General features: G+C 32.8%; 1 protein-coding gene across 2 annotated transcripts in view; it reads left to right on the top strand.

The window, feature by feature from the left end:
- Positions 1–9,200: 9,200 nt before the first annotated feature.
- The window catches only part of LOC148278004 (putative fatty acyl-CoA reductase CG8306), a 42,712-nt gene continuing 32,747 nt past the window's right edge, over positions 9,201–19,165 (top strand). For both annotated transcript variants that reach the window (XR_015823314.1, XM_088232047.1), the window contains exon 1: positions 9,201–9,322. The gene's annotated coding sequence lies outside the window, so the exon portion shown is untranslated. The remainder of the gene's footprint in view (positions 9,323–19,165) is intronic.

The raw sequence follows: 19,165 nt of genomic DNA, 5'->3' as shown, positions 1-19,165 counted from the left end.
ACACATTTTGTAAGATGTACCAAGACATATTGAACTTTTATTATTTTTGTTTATATTCTTTACTTACGATCGAATTCGCTTAGAAATATATCCGTTGCAAACGCCGCACGATAAAATTGAGAAATGTATAAAATCTATAAATCGTAATTAATGCACTTATTTAATAAACTACACTTTTTAAATTAACAATTATATCGTTTTGTTACTCATTTTTGCTTTAGAAAAATGCTATTAATATCTTAAAAGACAGAAGCAAAAATATATCCCGTGTCTTCTTCTTCGGGGCAGCAAAGCCCCGTATCTCTTCCTCCGCCCCGCTCAATCTTCGGCGATCCTCTTCAGCTCCGTATAGTCCGTATCTTGGCATATTTACTCCGGATGCCCTCCGCCAATCGATCCCTCAATCATTCCCTCCATGTCACAGCATGACCTAACCATACAGCGCACCTTTCCGATATGGATTTTGACGAGTGGGTGGTTTCCTCGATCCTGCCGAGAACATTCATTTACAGCTTAAAATATCAACTGACATCGGCGAAGCATGATGTAAATTTAAAATATTTTTTAACGCATATTTGAGGCCTATATTAAAATGAATGTGTGTTAAAAATTCAATAAGATTTTTTATTCGGTAAAATGCTCAAAAATGAAGCATTTCCTACAGTTAATTTTTCTCTGAAATCAAGTCACATGAATGATGTTTAATTAAGCCTCTTCTGATTGTCATTTTAGCCGGGATATACATTAACTATCCAAATTTCAAAACGGCCTGTCAACTTCGAAACGTCACAGATTTCGGCGAACACGTGTCTAAAACTGCTAATCAATCATGTGTGGCAATCGATTTCCGGCTCCGGTAGCCATGTTCAGAGTGTTTTGACGGGTACGGGGTTCTTTTCAATTGTCAGAAATACTCACCGACTTTAACTCGTGACATCGTGGGCGGTGTGATTGCAAAAATTCAGAATATCATAGCGATGATAATACGATGCTTACAAGCAAAGTATTTTAACAAATATATTTTTTTTTAAATACTAAGAGCTTCCTCACTAAAGAATTTTTTTAATCAAAAAGCGATCCAGACTTTTTTTATTTTGAATCTTTTACAAAACAATCTAGGTTAAACAATAAGGAAAAATTGTTGGGGCTTTGTAGGATAAATAACAAAAATAGATTGAATGTAAACCTAAACGACAATTTGATATCATGGGATATAAATTTAACAATTTTATGACGATTGTACAATAGGGTTTTTAACGCAAACGCCATAATTTACACCAGATATCCATGGGTATTGGCTCAAAAGACGCCGCTTTAAATTCTGAAAAAATTGGTAAAATAAAAATAACTCAATTTCTGCCGTAGCGGCTCCATCGGTCACATTTTACTGTCGACAAATCAATAATAATAAATAAATCAATCTTTAGAAAATGTCGTCAAATTATAAAATTTTATCAATACGTATTAGATGTTAACATAAGTTGTGTCCGTATTATTCCAAATTTTAAAATGAGCACCAAAGTAAAACAAAATGGTAAAGGTTTCACGTCATTCAAAATAATATTTTCTGCTCTGCGTGATATTGCTTTACTTTTCATCATCGTCAGCATTCCCTTTCCGCATCTAATGGTGCATAGGGCACAGCATTGGTACACCAATCGCAGCTCAGCATAATTATTAACATTTGGTAAAAAACAGACACAACTCGTGTTGACACCCAATATTTTGGGTTGGTTGGATGGTACAGTGATAAAAATAGTTTAAAAATAAACCAATCTTTCTATTTTGACCCGTCATGACATTTAAATATAAAATTACAAAAATTTGGCGATTTTTCCAAAATATGAAATGAAAATCACCATTTTAGATGGAGGCATTGAACATTCTCTTGACGCGGAATGATGTGCATTATAAATTAATTATTAATTATTTCTAAGGACTACAGATTAAATATTTATTATTTTAAGGAAACGGCGGGGATTACGCATTTTTTATTGTAAACTATTTTATTTAGGAATATTCGCTTGCGCTGTCAGACATTTTATTCGCAGCTCAGAAGCGGGACAAAGATGAAAACGTAAAACCATTGCACAATACTCCAGCGTGAGTTTTCTAAGAACGGTCGCTTGACAGTTTTACAAAGTTCCGCAAATCCATTTGATATGACTTGCGTAATTCAACAATGATTTGAGTATGTCCAAACGCTTGCAGACTGGCTGGATTTCCTCCCTGGGGCGTTGTTCATATTTAAATTTGTTGCAACAGAGAGGGACAACACTTTTGAGAAGGGAGTATGGAAGTGTAGGCATTTACAGGGCTTTTGGCCTGTATAGACGACAGATGGAAAAGTTGAGGAAATGTGAATTTTCAAACATAGGCAGAATGATGAATGTTGCACAGTGCGTAAAGTGGCCATTTAAATCAGCCAATGACAAGTCGCAAACCCTGTAAATGCCTAGACTTCCATATTCCTTTTTCAAAAGTGCTTTCTCTCGCTGACTCGTATAAGTAACACATATTTAGGTGAACTGTAAAAGATATTGACAATGTTCCGAGTATGTCCAAATGCTTGTAGACAGGCTGAATCTCCTCTCTAGGGAGTTATTTAGATCTAAATTTGTTGCAACAAAGGGGGACATCATTTTTGAAAATGGGGTATGGAAGTGTAGACATTTACATGGCTTTAACCTGTCATTGGTTGGTTTGAGAGGCCACTTTACACGCTGTGTAAAATTCACCATTCTGCCCGTGTTTCATCTGCGTTTCCTCAACTCTTCCATCCGCTGAATTTTTTCAAGTAAAATAGCTGAAACCTTTATTGATGTGGAGCAGATTTGCCTGAATTATTTCACCTTCTAGGAAACGCCTGAAAACGGTTTTTCAATTTTTATACTTCTTATACCCGTTATTTTTTTTATCAATAATGTTTTTAGTTTTTCCGACTGTTTGTAAACAGACTGTGTTCCCCCCCTTCATCAAGACCTTAATTTTCATTAGAATTACTCGCGAATGAATAAACCACAATTATAATGAAGGAACAGCCCTATTTTTTTTTATATACTAATAAAAATGGTCTTCGTTAGATAATCTAAAAAGATAGAAAATAATGAAATCCATGAAGCAAAGATTTCCCTTAATAAATAATCAATTAAATTTATCCTTGCGTTCGTTTTGAAAAATATTTCTGTTATGAATAGATAGCTCTTTTTGTCTCCTTCCATCCTTCTGTTTCTTACTTACAATATTTCATAATATTAATAGCAACGCGAGTAATTCCAAGTTGATTCAAGTCCCGATGATGAGGAAGTGACCTCAAAACCGGTCAATGTATAATTTAAAAGTTAACGTGATTTATATAAATTTATAAACAAATCGTGTAAAATGTCGTACTATAAAGTTAAAAATGTTTTTGATATTAAAAACAACTTTTATCGCCTAATGTCAAGGGATCGTTCTTAGAAAAATTAAAGTAACAAATCCATTAGGCACTAAATAAAAGGAATGAATAAACTTTAGGGGTCTTCAAACTTTTGGTCCAATAGCAACATTATTCTTTTTAATTACGATTATACGCCATGAAGCATTGTATCGTTTTTTGTTTATTTTCATTAAAATTACTTATATTTTTGTTAATAATGAGATCGCAAATTTCAAAAACTTAAATAGGTTGCCATTTACAAAAAAAATCTTAAGCACTTTTTACGGACACATTTCAACAAAAAAATCATGTAAATACAAGGGAACTTGACTGGTTCAAATTATTATATTTCACGCTGTGCAATGTTCACGATTCTGCCCGTGCTTGATCATCCACATTGCTACAATTCATCCATCTGTTGAAAACGCCTGAACATTCTTCACACTTCTTGAAACAATATTTATAAAACAGTAGTACTAGCATGAAACTCAAACTTTATTTATTTGTATCATGTTTCTGGCATTATTTGTTAAATATAAACATCGTGTCTTCCCAAAGTCCTGTTATTTTGTATAATATTTATTATTAGTTGTATATAAATAAATTGGTGTATTATTTATTCTGTATAATAAAAACTAGAGACAAAACGGATATAAAACTGGTATCTGGCAGCTGGACACTACAAAGTATCTACTCAGATATCGGATACTTTGCCCATCAGGCCAGATACCAGACACTCGGTACTATTTGGTCAGATTCCTGATACTTGGTACTATACTGCCAGATACCGGATACTCAATTGTGTAAACTGAACAGCATTGCGTTTAAAAATAAATTATTTTTTAACAACATTACATTGCTAATCTAATAATTGATCAGAGGTAAATTGTTAAAAATAAGTTCAGTGTGTTTGAATGTTTAATATACAAATGTTTATGTGTATGTCGTTTAACCAAGAAAATATGCAAATTTCATTTGTGTTGGCAGGAACAATAGAATGATTTAATTGAAAACTTATTAATAAAGCTAGATTATTGAATATTTTCATTGACTGTACAAGTTTTCATAATTGTCAGCAGTAAACGATTGCGCTTTTCTACATATATAACACCTGGTTCAGACAATAGCATTCAACTGTTCAGCTGTTGCGACTTCATCAAGGAGAGACAAGTTGGGACCTTAGAGCACGCAAAACGCACACATTTTGCTGTGGGTATCCAGCCACCGGATATTCAGTATCTGGCAACCGGATATTTAGTATCTGGCCACCCACCGGATATTCAGTATCGGCCCACCAGATATTTAGTATCTGGCCACCGGATATTAAGTATCTGGCCACCGGATACTCAGTATCTGACCAGCTCACTATCCGTTTCATCTCTAATGAAAACAATAATATCTACTTTGGAGACCCTTGGTATAGATCAGTTGTGTATATGTGTATTATTATACTATGAATTTTAAAAATAATTATTTTAATTATATTCCGGCGGGTTGTTGCTCATACCATTAATTTATGTAATTCATTTTAAATAAATATATCAAAGCATTATTATTTCATTTTATTTTTTGTCATAAAAATCACCACAGATTGAATTTATTGCAATGCTTTGGATTGACGGGCAGATGCCCGATCCAACCAGTTTCTTCTACTGAGAAATTTTAAATCAACGAATAGTGGTTAGCGTGTTGGCTTCCATGAAACAGGTCCTAGTTTCAATTCGTGACTAGGTCAACATGAAATGTATTTTCATTGTTTCCCATTTTAAAAAATATAATTGAGATGCACTGCAATTAGTGTATCAAAGCAGTGCCCTATGCACCACTAGATGCGAAGAAGATGACGATTGTGATATTGTTAGTAATGAGAAGGCCAAAAACCGATTAAAATTATGAAATTTCAATGATGTAGCATTATTAAATTATAAATAATGGTGATTCTATTATTTTGCCTATGGTACAAATTATTGAAATACGCTGCAATCAGTATATTTACGCAGTGACCTATGCACCATTATGCGCAGATAAGAGCATAAATAAAAATAAAACAACAGTATTAATCGTTTTGAAAAATTAACAATTAAAATCTACATTTTTGCCATTCAATTTTCTCGCTGTTCAGAGCCGGACCTGTCATATAAGTTCAGTAGGCACAAAGAACCGGGCACTTGCTTACAAGGGAGGGGAGAGCAGTAAGTGGTATCAATTTACAAGCGTATATTCCCGTCCCTTTTCAGTAAGTGTCGGGGCGCTAGATCCCGACAGACCCGGCACTGTTGCTGACAGTTCCAAAAGCACAGTACAAAGGAAAAGCAAACTATAATGTACATGCCGTAGTAACCCAGAAATGTAAATCTTTATTTAGAATTCTACGAAATGCCAAAAGCTTTAATTATTTACTGCAAATAATAATAAATTAAAAAGACAGCCATTTTATAGAAGATGGAACACTGTTCGCTAACAATTAAACGAGGCCTATCGCATCAACAACAACAAAATAAATTATAGTACCCAAAATTATGAAGAGAACTGTTCACTTCAAAATTTCATTTTTTTATTTTGGATCAAAAATTTTGAAGAAAAAGTAGATTTTTTTGTTTTGACACGATGGGCCTCGGATACAAAATGAATTACTATATGACATAATAATTAATTAACAGCTAAATTGATATAAGGAAAACTTTTAATTTAACTTCTTTGTAAAATATAACTTGTGTTACATATATATAAATGTAATTACATTTCGAAATTTGTATGCGGAGATTGTCCTCAAATTAAAAACAATTGCTTCAAAAATATTATATATATATTTCCTAGTTAATATTTAATACTAAGTGTTGATGAATCGTATTTTTTGTGTTGTGGGTTGCATATTTTTCGACTTGTTTAGACCCAATCCAATGTATTCCTTACCAACCTACAAATTTAATGAGGAATTGAAATTCATAACTGTTATTACAACGCACCACTAAAAATATAGTCAAAAGATAACCTAACCTCATTTTTGTTTCTACGCTTTACCTAACCTAACCTAACTGTCATTTTTTGTGGCGTAATCGTGTCAAGTATCAAATAATGTCAGGTTAGGTTTGATTTTAGTCAATCTAACCTAACCTAACAACTTCAATATCTTTGTGAAATTGATTGCCTTGCCTTTGTGTGATTATTAAGTGTGAATTTCAAGAAAAAATATTCTAACCTCACCTACACATTGATTTAACGATTAGATTGTTGTATCAGACTAAATGACTTAGCATTTTCTGCGTAGGATTTTCATAGGTTAGGTGAGGTTCGGTTAGGTTAGGTTATATTTGACTTATTTTATAGTTTGAATGTACAATAATATGTTTAAAACTCTCCAGTGGTTATTTCAAGCCATTAAAATGCTTCCATAAATAAATTATTCCAATAGTTACAATTAAAAATGTATGAATATGCTCTAAAATTATCTTAGGAAGAGTTGAAGCCCACAATGCAACAATGGACACAAACTATTTATCATTTTTAAATTGTTACCTACCCTGTAGAAACTTGATTGTATTCATTTTGTTGGTTATAATTTTATTTAATTATTATAATCATAAAGCAGCTTTCTAATAAAGAGTCTTTTATTTACTACTATTCATTTTGTTATCAGAACTGTGTGAATCCCGAATCAAAGAATGTCGACCGGATCATCAACCTGACATCTCCAAATTAAGAATTTAGAGATGATGAGAAAACAACTACAGTAAAACTCCCTTTATCCGAACTCCGCTCCTCCGGATTGCCAAACATCCGGATCATTATCAGGAAATAAAAAATAAAGATGTCATAATGACAAATAAAAAAGGGAGCTGGCTCATGTTTAAGTAAGTTTTCAATATGACCCCAATTCCCTGTATTATTTCAAAAGGAATTAAAAATTCAAATTGGAGTTAATTTTGCATTTTCTTTCAAAATAATACTTTTTAACAGGCGCCGTGGCGCAGTTGGTTAGACGGCTTACGTGAAACTGGCGTCGCGGGTTTGATTCCCGCCAGTTGCAAGAGAAAAATTCAAGAAAGATTTTATTTTTGATGTTTGAAGCACTTTGTAAAACATTATTATTTAATATATTCAAATAAAATCACTTTGTTTTTATGATCCACTTATATTTTTACAATCTGACAACCAACTAGTTTCGGCAATACTATGCCTTCTTCGGGGTTAATTACAAACTAACATAACATATATAAAATTTTCACAGTGAGGGTAGTGTGGGCGTGGCTACGGAAGTAGAGAGGAGAGGGGGTTTGTGTGTGGATTTAGGTTCTCTCTTCTCTACTTCCGTAGCCACGCCCACTCTACCCTCACTGAAAATTTTGTATATGTTATGTTAGTTTGTAATTAACCCTGAAGAAGGCATAGTATTGCCGAAGCTAGTTGGTTGTCAAATTATAAAAATATAAATGGTACTTAAAAACAAAGTGATTTTATTTTAATATATTAAAAGATTTTTTCTCAATTGGTCTGGGTGTTGTGGTGTATTTTTCATAACCTCCTTCCATATCCCCTCTTTCCCACCTGCTGACAAGCCTCTAAATAGAGACTTAGCAGGTTAATCCTTTTTTTTTTTAAACACATATATTTAGATTTTTGCATACCTGGATAACGTCTGGCACTTATTAATCCAGATAATTGGAGTTTTACTGTATTTAAATATTTACCCAACACCTAATTTTGTTAATTTGTGCTTGAATTTTATAAAATTCAAGTATATAATATGCTAAATCAACAAATTTAATATGCATGGTCTTTTTGGGTGAGCTCGTGTTCTTCTATTCTGTGTATACAATCAAATGCTAACCAATGTGTCGCATTGTCGAGGCGATGAAGTAAAAGAGTATGGAATATGGGATTGTCTCAAAACACTCTTTACGTCTCACTCTCGATGCCATAGATATATTTGCGAGCAAGATGAACAATTTCACACGTGACGCAGGCCAGCCTGCACCACTGCCACAAAACGCCAGTTGTTTTCAAAACTCCACTAAAGTTGATTTGTTTCCTTGTGTTGTGAGCATTAGCAAATCGTTTTTTTAATGCTTTTAGCAATTATATTTTAAATATTTCCACGTTCAACTTCAAATATGGATGATTGAAGCAATTGCCTATGAATTTTCTGTTTTTCAGATTCTAAATCCCTCATTTTTATGTGTCTATTGGTTACACAGCACCGGAACGCGCTGATCTTTTTAGCACATTAAGGGATGCGTTAATGATACCTCAATATATTATTACATTGATTTTAAACATATTTAAAAAAACAGTTTATCACAAGCAGCAAGTGCAAAATTTATTTAAAAAAAAAATTAAAAATCTCCAAGAAGTTAAAAAAAAGAAAACGTGTTTTCTGTCAAATGAGGTCTGCAAGGCCGTGAGGTTTGAAGCCAGAAGCGCCGACTAGCTGAAACCCGGAGGGCCATCAAAGGGCTAAAAATATTTTAGCGTTCGCCTGCTAGTTATTTACAAAAGGTAAAATACTATTTTGCCTTAAAAATAATTCGAAAATCAAGGTAAGAACTTGGTAAAATAAAAAAAATAGAAAACACATTTTTATACATGGTCATACTTTTTACTGATCTTTATCGAACAAGAAACCTCAAAAACAGACAACAAAATAAATGTACTCATACATTAAGAAGTCTGTTCATTTCAAGTCTATATATCACGTTCCTCTAGTTTTTTGCGTACTTTTTGCTTAAAATAGAAAAGTAATGATCATTTTGTTATGTCAAACTAACCAATCACGCGCTGAAATCAGTAACGTCAAGTTGCCGTGTGGGTTAGGTCGCTTGTCCGCGCTCGGCTCGTGATATATTGGTTTATTTTATAAACTCCTTCGTGTTTTGTTAAGTGTCAAGTTTGAAAATATTGCACAAGGTAAGCCGCTTCAATTTTCGCATAACGCCATTTGTCAATATTGCGTAATTTAAGATAAATCTCTTGCCGGTTTGACATTACCTCTAAATCTGGATTTTATAGGACACTGATATAAATTATTACCGGTTTTTCTCATTTACGCAAGGTGCTTGTGATATATTTACGGTTATAGATCGGCCTAATTAAAAATATTTATAAAAATGTACACGCAACAAAATATAAACAAAATGTGTGCCGGAAACCCGACGGATTGTGACATATCATGGAATAACGACGGATCTGCGAAAAATGTGACATTAACATTATTTTCTATATTTTCATATTTTTCATTGATTAATATTTATTATTATTTTTTTCCTTATTAACAAAGATTAATAAAAAAACAGTGTGTTCTCACTGGGGTTACCCGTGCCGAGGACACTTAGCAATATACTTTTTTTTTTTAAATACATGTGAGAATAAACACAGAAGATGTAAGATACAGAGATACTTAACAAAATGTTCATATTCCATTTATGTACACTTATATTGTTTATATTATAAAACGTACAAGAAAATAACAAAAACATAATATAAACTATACACTTGTGGGGCAGGTGATTCAATATTGGTTTGGGCGAATGAGACAATCCATTTTACTTCTACCCAGCCTTACTATCCATTTTTTATAGCCTTTTTGAACATTTTCTTTTTCTGATTGTTTTAATAGGTTATAGATTTTAATTGCATAATACTCAAAATCCCTTTGTCCCAAAGTGGTATTAGTATTTATTTGTTTAAGTTGTCTTTGTGTTGAGAATCCAGTGATTATTCTTTTTTAAATAGAAAAAAATATGTTCCTATATACACAAATACTTCAATTTGGGGGCCATAAATAACTCACTATTAGAAAATGGGAACCAAGTAGTGGTAGAGCGTTAAGTCTAGTTTTTCCTTTATCCTGTGGAGATACAAAACATCAGCATAACTTTTTTGTTTGTCTGTTAATTTCATTTCCCCAATGGGTGAAATTAATTTGACAGTGCCCGAGATCCTAATTAACTAAGGGCCGATCAACTGAGGCCCGCAGGGCCGATAAAGCGAGGCCCGAAGGGCCGTATACCCTAGCACGTAACAGTCAGCGACAGCCGACTGTGGCCTGCATCTCCTTTTTCAAATTTACCATTTTAAATCTTTGAGCATCGTCGCTAAATTATTTTAATTGTACAGACACGACAAATACAGGGTACTTTGTTTTATTTTTTTATCGTGTTTTGATTAGATTTATGAGCACATACTATTTATATATGTGTATATATTTTTTTCCTATTTTTAAAGTACATTCAAGTAAATGGCTATTCTTTAATTTTAATTGTATTATTTTACTCTATTTTCTTACTTTAAAAAAAATAATATTTTAAACCATTTTTATCTGGTTTTGTTGAGTTTTTTCTTTTCTGTCTTCTTAATAATATTTTTCAAAGCATCAAAAATAAAATAAAATTTTATACGTAACAGTAAACGTAACGTAACGTAAAAAAGAAGACTATTTATTTAATAGCATTGTTCTATACTTTATTCTTAACAAAATATGAGACAAATTGTGAACGATTTTAAGGTTACAGGCGCACTATTTTTTCCAAGTTTCCATTAACTTGGAAAAAATAGTGCGCCTGTAACCTTAAAATCATAAAATTTTATATGAATCCATTAAAACCGCAATGACCGAATGCATCAGCTTTTGACGCGAAAGTACCTAAATTTTGCTATTTGGAACACTACACCGTCAAACGTGACAATTTTGCCCAGTTTTAACAAACTTTTACAATATCATAATTTTTTGTATAGGACTACTCCTATCCATTTTGTTGAATAGTGATACTAATTATTCTGAGCATTTTTACAAGTACAAAACGTTTGCTTTTCTTTTATTTATACAATTTTAGAAGACAAAACATGCTTGGTAAAATTATCTCCACTTGTTGACAATTTTGCCCACGGTTTTATCATCCTTATCATACGGTTTATTACTACTTTTTGGGCGAAAAAAACTGTTTATGTTGAAACAATAGCATCATTGAGGCATCACCATTATAAAATCATTGAAAAAAACCGGTGGGCAAAATTGTCAACTATTTCCTCAATTTTTCTATACAGTGTGGATTTGTGGGCTGGCACATAATTGGATTTTTAACAAAACCAAAGGAGTTTATCTCTAATCCTTTTAATATGTTCGTGTTTGACTATGCATAAGCCAATTATTTTTTTTTATAAACCATTTCAGTTCTGGTGCGATTTTCGTAATTAAGGGAGCTTTCCCCCAAAACGATTTTACTTTAAATGTGTATGTAGCAAAAAAAAACGATCTTTATTTTTTTGTAGAGCAGTGCAATTATTTCCTAGATTACCTATACTTTGAAATTGTATTTTATGTACAGAATTCATAATATTTTGTATGTTTTATTTTCTTCTTTAGACTTAAAAATATTTATACAAAAAATATTTAAAATAAAAAGTAAGTTTTCATAATTTCTTAATAAATAAAAATTAATTTAATAAATAAAACTTTCTAAAATGTGGTCGGATATTCTTACATTATTTTTGAATGGTAAAAATTAAAATTGGTTTTTGTATAACAATTTTTAATTTACTCACAGAAAATGACTCAATCTTGCAGTTTTCAAGATTTAAATTGAATTTATGAAAACCTTGACGCAAGATTACAGGTTCAGGTAAAGATTTCACTATGTTCCAATTAAATACATCAGCAATATCCTCAACTTGAGATCACACAAAAAAACAGTGTTTTGTTTATTTAGTTTTTTATTGCTTACTTCTTGGCATGAACACTTGATAAATTTACTACTATGCTCTATTTTTTGTAAATTTATTGATATCATTTTAACTTTGCTAAAATTCCACTCGTCCATGCGCTTTGTAGCTGCACGAAGATTGGTTATCTAGCTTTCATATATCAACTTTAAAATACATAAATTTTGTAAATGGGGTCTAGAATTCCAATCGTCTATACACTTAGTAGCTGCAAGACGTGTTGTAATCTTACTCCTTTTTATTACTCATGTTATTATTTTTTCAAATATCATTCACAATAAACTTATTTGTCAATTTTTAAAATGTGTAAATGGGGGCTAAATTTCTAACTGTTTTTATGCGCTCTGTAGCTGGAAGACGTCTTGTAATCTAGCTCCTATCTGTTATAATTTTTGATTGATCTTAATTGAAAACGAGGAACTAGAATCCCAACCGTCCATGCGCTCTGTAGCTGCAAGACGTACTGGGATATTCATTAATTGTACAGCGCCCTTGAGGTGATTTTCACATAAATGGCGCTATATAAATTATCCAACTATATATATATATATATATATGTATGTACTCTTTTATTTGATTATTAATTAAAACTAATGTCTGAGCACCCGGGGACAAACTATTATTCAATATCGTTTAAGTTTATCGGAACAAAATATGTTTTAATACTGTGTTTTCTTTATAATGTATAATATTGTAACAATGTGTGTAATTTTTTGAATTAAGACTCTATGAAAAAAAAGTTATACATTCGCACATAATTTTTAGAAATTGAGATTATTTTCTTCATTTCAAGGCTACCTAAAAAAGGTACCCGATAAATGGACACCTCTAATTTTTGGTAGTATTTTTGCTCGTTAAATGCAGCCCTGGTATTTTATTTTATTTATTCATATTTTTCTCTTACAAACTATAATTAATAATACAAATAATGTGACTTCACTGGGGTTACCGGTGCCGAGGACACTTAACAATTTACTTTTTAGAAATGTTTTTGCATTTGAGATAATTAACAAAATATTCACAGTTTCAAAAACTAGGTATACAGGGTGTTCTTTAAACCCTGTCACATTCGAAACCACCATGATCAGTAAGAGCAAGAAGACATATTGGCAGTATTGAAGTACGCAAACATTTGTTTTTTTTAAATATTTTCTTTTAAAAAATTTGTTCGTTCTAAATATTTTTTTCAGTATGCTAATATGTATTTTTGCCCATACTGATCATCGTGGTTTCGGATGTGACAGGGTTTAAAGAACACCCTGTATATTTATTTTTATTTTATTTATTTATTTAATTTTACAATACGCCCAAGGGGCATTTACAAAAAATATACAGGTAAGTACAAACATAGTAAGTAATAATTAAAAAGATAAACAACAAAGCATACTGCCATGCAAAATAAAAAGTGAAACTTTACATAGTAAAAAAGAAAAAAAAAATATGGATATAAGAAAAGTAATTGAATTAAAAAGCAAATTGTTAATAACTTATAAAGAATTTAAACAAAAAAATATATACATTTACATATACTTATACGTATAAAAAATGGTATTAACAAGTTATATAACATGTGCATCTATATTATTTATATTACAAAACGCACAATGAAAATAACAAAAACCTAACATAAGCTATACACTTGTGGAGCGGTTGATTCAATATTGGTTTGGGCGAATGAGACAATCCATTTTACTTCTACCTAGCTGCACTACCCATTTTTTTATAGCCTTTTGAAACATTGTCTCGTTACTAATTGTTTTAATAGATAGTGGAAGTAGGTTATAGATTTTAATTGAATAATACTCAAAATAATCCAAATAAACAAAATTAGTAACTATGAGTACGTTTTCGTGACGCTACTTTTAAAAATATTTCATTCTATAAGTCGTTTCTATGCATTTTAAATCAATGAGGTAAATATAAAGTTGTCAGAACTTTTGTCTCTAGTATGACAGATTACATCCGTAGCCTTGGACTTAGCTCTGGACCGTCTACTTACTGTAGTAAATAATATAATCCCGCTGATGTTGTCAATACTGTATAACTGTTTAATTTATTGTTGAATGTACTTATTTTTCTGACAGTTTGAACATTACAATGATTCATCGTTATTCCATGTCCGCTCCCTAGTTGGAGCATATGGCGTCCTCCTCCAAGATCCTATCGGCTGCATCCTCCCAAGTCACGTTCGCATCCCGTAGTTCTGACACGAATTGCCGACGAAGTCAGCAGTGGTAAAAAGAGATGAAAATATGGTGTTACCATAGAATTAAGAATAGTCCAGAAACCGCATACGCACATCAAACAGAAGGCGACTCAGCTACTCATAAATTAGTGGGTTTACGTTTTGCCCCATTAGTTTCTTTGCAGACGTCGCTCAGTACGCAACTCCTGATTTGAATTCAACTATGCCGTGTTGTGTCCTTTTAAAGTGTAGAAATACTGCTAGGATCTTAAAGAAACAGGATGGCATAACATTTCATGTGTAATTAACAAACGAATGTTTAAGTAGCAAATGGATTACTTAAAAATTGAATTTTTTTTCCATCTGTCAGATTGTCGAAGAAACAAAATTAAAATTTCGTTAGTGTTCCCAGGGTAGAATTTTTTTTATCCTACTTTGCTCATTTAATAAAAGAACTAATGAAAATTAGACCTCGGATTAAACAACGCTGTGGGCGACATTTGAACGACATTATCTTTAAAACATCAAATATTATTTAACATGATATAAAAATATCCGTTTTATGTCAAATAAAATCTGTTTTATGTTTCAAGTTCAAAGTTCAATAATTCCATTACTCTTATTAAATAATGACCCTTTACTTATTTACTCTGTTATGTCAATCAATATTTCCGCGTGCACAATAAAATTTTAGAGAAATTAACAGATTGCTTTTTTTTAACCTTACATTTGTGTTATGGTTATATTCTTCGCGATCTGGCAATATTACTCGGTGACTTAGTATGCGCGCGGCGAAAGTGTGTCTAAGTGAGGGAATTATTGGACACAGTCCGATGTATTCAAATAAGATTCTACGCTGCTTCTGGACTATTCTTAATTCTATGGGTATTAGTATTCGAAAGAAAAATATTAAGGAAGATATTTGGTGCTGTCAACCAAAACGGAGTGTGGAGGAGACGGTTTAATCATGAATTAGAGGCGCTGTATGGCGAACCCAACATTGCGGAATTCATCAAAGTAGGAAGATTACAATGGTCGGGCCATGTGCACAGAATGAATGATAACCGCACCCCAAAAAAGATTCTTTATACCACTTCGGAAAGCAGACGAAGCAGAGGCAGACCAAAATGAAGATGGCTGGATAATGTGGAAAGTGACATTAGAGCCATTGGCCTGACGAACTGGAGAAGAGCCGCGGGTTGCAGGGAGAAAAGGAGACACATTCTGAAGGAGGCCAGGGCCCACAACGGGCCGTAGCGCCACTGATGATGAGTCAGCAGTGAGCGTCCAGGACGTCGAGAACCCGATGCCTTGTAAAGTAGGCGACCGTGGTAAAGTCCTCTCGGGAGGCATCCGCAGCACATGGCCGAGCCAACCGTATCGCCTCCGCTTGATGACAGTTGTCACCGGAGCTTTCTGCGTCCGTTCTCTGATTACTTCATTCCGCACAAAGTCAAACCACCACACACCCGAGATTCTTCTGAGACACCTATTCTCAAAACTCGGTATTTTGTTGTTTTGGGCCCTAGTGAGGTGCCGCGATTCGCATCCATATAAGAGAATAGGTATTATGAAGGCGTTATGTAGGCGGCATTTGGATCACTGAGTAAATATCTGATCTCCAGACAGCCTTCCCCGCGCTCCCAGTTATTTTTAAAAGCTGCCATTTCTGTAACTTAAACTCCCAGGTATTGAAACTCTCGACCCTTTCGATGACTTGGTTGGACAGAGTCAGGGGATTTTGGGCATCGGGCATGAAGTGTTACACAGTACATGGGTTTTTGCAACATTGATTTTTAGACCCATGCATGCGGAGGAGTACCTATTTAGGCTATCTACAATGGCCCGAAGACCCCCGACTGAATCGTCAATGAGGAATTCCACTTCTCTTATTTATCTTTTTTCCATTAGCGTACTATTTAACCAAGCAAAAATATATTATTAGTTTTTGTGCGTTATTTACAAAGATATAATTTTTTAAAGTTACATTTATCAAATACCGCGCCAAATGACTGTAATCAGTGTGTCACTTTTCAGTAGTGACGTCATGAAACGGTTGGCGTTCTTACTTTCACTGACCTGACAAGAATCTATGGAGTATTGCTTTGATTACTTCATTTAGTTGATCGTACTTTGATCATTTCTATGTTATGGTTGTTTTTACGAACGTTTAAATTTAGAAAAACCTAGAACGTTGACATAATCTCTGGTTGAAATGTCAACAAAGTATTATTTGCCGGATTTCAGGTCGTAGATCGTAATCGAATTATTCGCCGCCAAATCACCAATCACAAATTATACTCTTTTTTTTCTATGGTTAAAACGTTTCTTACAAGGTGCGGGGGCATTAAAGCGGAAACTGGAAATACTACACGTAGATATAAGGAGTGACGTCATTATTTACGATTTTAAAATAAATACTATTTTTAACATTTTTTATTTATTTTTGCGTGCGTTTTTGAGATATTTCATCCTACTCCAAAATTTTTAAATATTCATGTGTACACAAAAACATTTTTAAAATTTAATTCCGGGTTGGGCTGGAATTCCTCATTGTAACCGCATCATCGGCATACTCTAGGTCGCAGAGTTTTCGGGAGGAGGAGATGGATATTCTTCGATCTAGTGGAATCGACTTCTTTAGCATGAAGTCCATGAGGACAATCAGGAACGGTGCAAGGACGCAACCTTGACGAACTTAAAATAATTTATTAGTTCTTAAATTTACCTGTGAAATTAAAATTTGCCGTTCCTTTCCGAAAATGAGAAAAGCTTGCTATGAGTTCGGGAGTTCGGGGCATTGTACTTATTTGATGAAAGCCACCTCCATCGCTGGGTCCGTATTACAATGGGAACTAGACAATAATAAAATATCACGGCTTTTTAAAAACATTTTTAAAGTAATAAAGGTCTATGAAATACTGTCCAGTAAAAACAACTAAGTTAATAATTATTAGTAGCATAAAAAATACTTCTTAATTTTGAATTTCCGCAAAAACGGTCGTTCCATTGGCCACGCCCCTAATACGTCACGATTCATGTTTATTTGTTCCTGGCCATTGAAATTTGTCTAGAACATTATCGCGAATCTTGACGTAACAACTATCAAGGCCAAACATGTCGCGATTTTCTAGTGACGTATTAAAAAAAATATATATATGTATGAAAATATTTCTATACAATATCCATATTGATTTTGAAAATACAATCAATTATACTCGATCCATTTCATATATTTTTATCTGTGTTCTTAGTATGTGATATTTTCTTATTATCTATAATAATTATATCTAAGAAATAAAATTAAGTTTTGTGTGCGAAAAAAAAATAAGCGAACAATTAAAAAAATATATATTTTCATACAAATATACACATTTTCGTCAGAATGAAATTTTCTGCGTCGGTACCTTTAGCGTTTATTACTCTTAAAATACTGGTAAATAATCCCTTTGCTATAATAATCATCGTGTTACCACTAGTAAAAGACGGAATATTATAAAATTCAGATATTTGAAAAAAAAACATGAAGACATACTGTTTAATAATTATTTTTCCATAATTTATGCAAATAAACATATCATTTAGCCCTGCTATGGCAAAATAAACTAAAAATCATAAATACTCCGCTCATATTACGCGCGTGCGTCCCCCTTCACTGACCATCATCAACCGATTGAAGACTGAATCTGTTTTACACAACACCCGCCACAGAACAGCGTCTCTGTCTTCCTTGTTATGAGTTCTATCTAAGTGCTCTCTCTTATACAGATGTGCCGCTGAATTAGCGGACATTCATTCTTCGCGTAGCGAGGATAAATATTTTTTGTGCCAACATGCAGCACAGTTATACAAATTTCACTTTCCGAATCCGGTGCGAAAATGTCCATTTGAAGATTACAAAAAATACGAGTTCATCATTTAATAAAATAACAGAGATATATCAAGTCTTGTATCCTATGTCGACTAGTGTGACATCACAGCCACACAAGATTAAAAAAAAATAGTCCATACAAACAAAACAATAATATGTGAACTTCCTCATTAAGACTCAATATGTCTGTTGAATATTTATCAACCATTTCCGATCCAATAAACACAATCTGACTGCCTATAATTAATTATTTCTATTTTGTCCGATTGATTTATTTGGAGGCGAGTGACCTCAGTAAGTTGAATTGTGATTTTTTTGTAATGTAAATGAATCCAAATGACGTTTTTTGTAACGGAATTGTAAACATCATAACTGTTGCGATAATTGTTCGATAATATTTACGTTGCATAATTATTTCGAATAATCGATATTTTGACCCGTATTCCGGCGAAGTAATTCAATGGGAAGATGGCTAAGCATCAGGGGCGAACCGTGTATAGAAGCGATTATGCGCAGCTTACCATTATATTTGACTAACCACAATAATGTTTTATTGTACTTTATTTACAAAAAAAACAAATAAATAATTAAAATTTATTTAAAATCATTTCCATCGTTTGTATTTTTATCCTAATATAAATATAAATTTTAATAAAGCGCGCCCAGCGCCTGCGTTGAGCTAAGAAACTAGCCGATTATTCCAGCTTATTTTTCATACAAATAAGTATGCTATATTTTTTATGTATTAACCCCAGTGCGGGTTTTTTCTCCTAATAAAACTTGCAGATTACACAAATTATTTAAAGATTCTTGATTTGGAAAACAGTATTTCAAACATTGTTTCTTAAGGACTATTTTTCTTTGAGATGATACTTTTAACATAAGGTCATAATTACTTTCATGCGTCATACTGCAGGACATATAGCGCATCATGCGGCCGATTTTAGCATTATTAATTATTAGAACAATGCGGCCA

Source organism: Micrasema longulum, unplaced genomic scaffold (assembly GCF_059751315.1).
Source record: "Micrasema longulum isolate JH-2025_06_02 unplaced genomic scaffold, ASM5975131v1 h1tg000941l, whole genome shotgun sequence".
Lineage (NCBI taxonomy): Eukaryota > Metazoa > Arthropoda > Insecta > Trichoptera > Brachycentridae > Micrasema > Micrasema longulum.
This window is presented reverse-complemented; position numbering and strand designations above follow the sequence as displayed.